Source organism: Astatotilapia calliptera, chromosome 3, assembly GCF_964374335.1.
Source record: "Astatotilapia calliptera chromosome 3, fAstCal68.1, whole genome shotgun sequence".
NCBI lineage: Eukaryota > Metazoa > Chordata > Actinopteri > Cichliformes > Cichlidae > Astatotilapia > Astatotilapia calliptera.
The window spans coordinates 71,057,316-71,061,144 of record NC_137424.1 but is presented as its reverse complement, the minus strand read 5'-3'; the positions used below and the strand labels follow the sequence as shown (position 1 = coordinate 71,061,144).

Genomic DNA, 3,829 nt, shown 5'->3' with positions numbered 1-3,829 from the left:
TATATAAACTATTCTCAATCTAAATAGTGGACTTTGGTAGAATTAAAAAATAAGTGTAGTGCAGGTCTATGATGATTTTTAGTGCTACTATCATTTAGTTCTGATTCTGGTTCTGTCTTGGTTACTGTTGTAGTCCTGTTTTAATTCCAGATCAGGGCCCTGTTTCAGGAAGCCGGTTTAGTGGAAAAACTGAGTAAGTATACCCTGAGTTAACGAAAACTCTGTGTTTTCGGTTTCACAAAGCGAGTTCAGCTGAAGCCTGAGTGAGTCACTATGACGACACACGCCGTGAAGCTAACCTGCCCCCTAGCAGGTTTACTACAACTAACCCTGACTGTCCCCGCCTCTTTGTCGGAAACCTGACAGTAGGAAGTGTCGGACATGGCGTGCCACTTCCTTGAAGAGCGAGTAGATCGTGAAGCCCAAATTCTCCGCAGAGCTCTCCGCCGGGAAAGAGTGATCAGAGCGCGTTTGGACATTTTATCATTTCCTGATGATTGTCTGTGCGAACGTTACCGTTTCTCAGCACAATCTATAATTTATTTGGATAACATCCTCAGGCCATATATTACGCATGTGACACATCGCGGACATGCTCTCAGTTCATTGCATATTATTTGTATTGCACTTCGGTTTTTTGCAAACGGGAGCTTTCTGTATAATATTGATGACGCTGAGCACGTTTCCAAGGCTACCGTCTGTCGGGCAGTCAGGAATGTTACAGTTGCACTGAAACGTCTCCTGTACTCGTTTGTGTTCCCCGGTCATAGACCCACAAGATTCATCAAAGAGGGATTCCACAAAATTGCAGGTATCAGGATGACCAAAACTTAATTTATGATGTGGTGATACTTGAACTACTACTTAAATTTTACATTTATTCTCACGGTTCCCAGGCGTGATTGGCTGTACAGATGGCACTCACATTCCAATCATTGCTCCTTCAGTAAATGAAGGAGACTATGTGAACAGGAAGTCTTTCCACAGCATTAATGTGCAGGTACATAGTTCCCTGTAGCATTTCAAACTAACAAATTATTTCATTATAGTAATGGATGCTAATTTGTGTTCTCTGCACTGTGAAGATCATATGTGATGCTGCCAACATTATCACAAATGTGGAAGCCAAGTGGCCAGGCTCTGTCCATGACTCACAAATATTCCGTGAATGTACACTGAGCACAAAATTTGGACATGGTGAGTTGAAAATACTTTAAAATATATAAAGACCAATTGCTTCAGGGACATTTGAACTGAAGTGTATCCTTCTGTCTTAGGAGAGTTCACTGGCTACTTGCTTGGTGATAGGGGGTATCCATGTTTACCCTATTTGCTTACCCCTTACTCTGACCCTGAACCGGGCCCACAGCAGCGATATAATCTGGCTAATTGCAGGACAAGAGCCAGAATTGAAATGACTATCGGAATGCTTAAGGCCCGGTTCCAGTGCCTGCAAAGACTCAGGGTCACCCCAGAAAGGGCATGTGACATTATTGTGGCATGTGTGATTCTTCACAACATTGCCACAATTAGAGGAGAACACTGTCCTTCTGAACCAAACATCAGCAGTGATCCAAACCATGAACATCCTGACCCTCCCACGGACATACAAGATGGAAGCGCAGTCAGAGACACCATATGTCACAATCATTTCTTTTGACCCATCACCTCAACATGTTGAAAGAAGAATAAACAGATTTTTTGTTCAACTGGCTTTATTGGTCGCCTGTATTTCCTGTACATAAAGTATTAAAAGATGTAAACCTCATAAAGTGTCTCTGTTGCTTCCTCCTCTGTAACAGCTGTCAATGTTTCTTCATTATTTTCCTGTAGTAAAGAAATAAACAACATTGCTGTTCTACTGTACACTCATATAATCTGTGGAGTATTACTCACAACTGCATGTTGGTCTGGCTCAACAGGAGGCTGCACCAGATGCAGTACACCACCACCATCAACTGATAGAATATGAGGTTTATACAGGTCACTTATAACTTACAAGGGACCAAATGGCAATTAACAAACATACCAATCACCTTACACTTCATTGTCATTATGCTCTCAAAGACAACCAAGACTGAGGGAAGGCAAAATCAGTCGGAAAATAACTTCACTACAAAATAATCCATTATGGTAAAGAGTTTATCAAATGAATGAGTAGCACTGCAAAGGTGACTGTGAAGAAAGGATGTATGCACATCATGTATTATTTTGACTTTACCCCCTATGTAGGCACTTGTGTCTTGCGGGGTTATTGACTCAGAGGATGTCCCCGCAGAGATGCCTTTGGCCACAGGGCGCCCACTGTTTTGGCTGAGGGCCAACTGCTCAGCCTCTGTGAGTGGTGGTGGTGGAGGACCCCCACCTGTTTTTCGGGCCTCCGCTTTTTATCTGTTGGCTATAACGGGTCACATTTGAGCATACAGAGTAAGCAAATATGTACTTGTAATGTGCTCAGATAATTTCAATAAGTGCTCACAGAAAGGAAATTAATGTAGCCTCTAACTGCAATTGATTTACATGGGACAAACAGACCAAGCACTATGGCTCATAATACAATTACACCTTACCTGTTTGGACTATATTTTTATATTTCATTTTTACTTGCTGCCAGGAACGTTTGGGGCCTGTTGGGTTGCACCTGCGCTCACATCACGTCACAAAATAAAATGTATAAAATAACAAATAAAATAACATATGATAAAATAACGTGTTGAATGGGTGGAAATCCCTCGATCAATGTTTAAATTAACACTCACGCATTGACTCTGTCGGCTATGTTTTGCCATGCATGCTCCCTTTCTTTTGAAGCTGAGGCTGTGTTACTTTTTTCCGCGGAATTTGCATGTTATCGGCATATGCTGCCATCAGAATTTCGGCCTCAAGCGCTGTAAAATACATTGACCGCGCCTTCTTTCCCTCCGATCTCCATGGTGACTCGCTTAATCTGTGCTCCGCTTATCAGGGCTTTATGTATCCTCGTCCGCGCGCTTCACTTGGGGTTAAAGCAACTCCGCGTTGACTGAACTAATTGTTATCAGCCTTTCTGAAACCGAATATTCCGAGTTGGACAGTTCGGGGTTACTCAACCCTGCGTATCGTTTTTCACTCTGAGTTTTCTAAACCGGCTTCCTGAAACAGGGCCCAGTTCTGGGTCTGGTTGAATTGGGGTTTAGTCCTCGTGTCTTGATACAGCCCTGACTTTGTTCTGCCCTGCTGCTTAATTAAAAAACAAGTTTAAGGTGTCCTGCATATGTGATATATATTTTTCCCTATATGAAGTCATTCTTTTTTGAACAAAACTCAAAACAGAGCCTAATAATCTTTCAGTAATTTCTAACACACCCCCCCCCCCCCCCCCCAGGTGTTTCAAATGTCTGGCTCCGCTTCTGTTTCTGGCTGTCTGAGGCAAAAATTTCCCTGATTCAAATTGAATCGTATGGTGGATCGAATCGATTTGAATTTAAATACATTTAAACAAGGAGAGGTCATTAGAAAGAATGAATATGATTTATTGATGAACAGAATCTAGACAGATGTCAAGATATCCAGCAGCATGGACAGTGTGAGGCCATACATCATGGCCGAGATTCAAGATCAAGGTCAGAGGTCACATTTTCCAAAAAACTGATCATTATGACTCGAGAAGCAGTATTTTTTATTTAAAGATAACAGGAAAATCTTACAGGCTGTAAATAAGGAATAAGGAAAAAGTTAGATTTGAAGAAATAATAAGACAATAAATCCCATTTTAAAACTAAAATTAAGTCATGAACAAACAACAGGCTGTGAGGCTCCTGAACTCTCTGCCCCCCTCTCACGGACAATA

General features: G+C 41.8%; 1 long non-coding RNA gene across 1 annotated transcript; it reads left to right on the top strand.

The window, feature by feature from the left end:
• The first annotated feature begins 337 nt into the window (after positions 1 to 337).
• Positions 338 to 1,714, top strand: LOC145425747 (uncharacterized). Its single transcript, XR_013906476.1, has 2 exons — positions 338 to 1,000; positions 1,086 to 1,714. It is a non-coding gene; the product is annotated as an uncharacterized LOC145425747 (long non-coding RNA).
• The last annotated feature ends 2,115 nt before the right edge of the window (positions 1,715 to 3,829 follow it).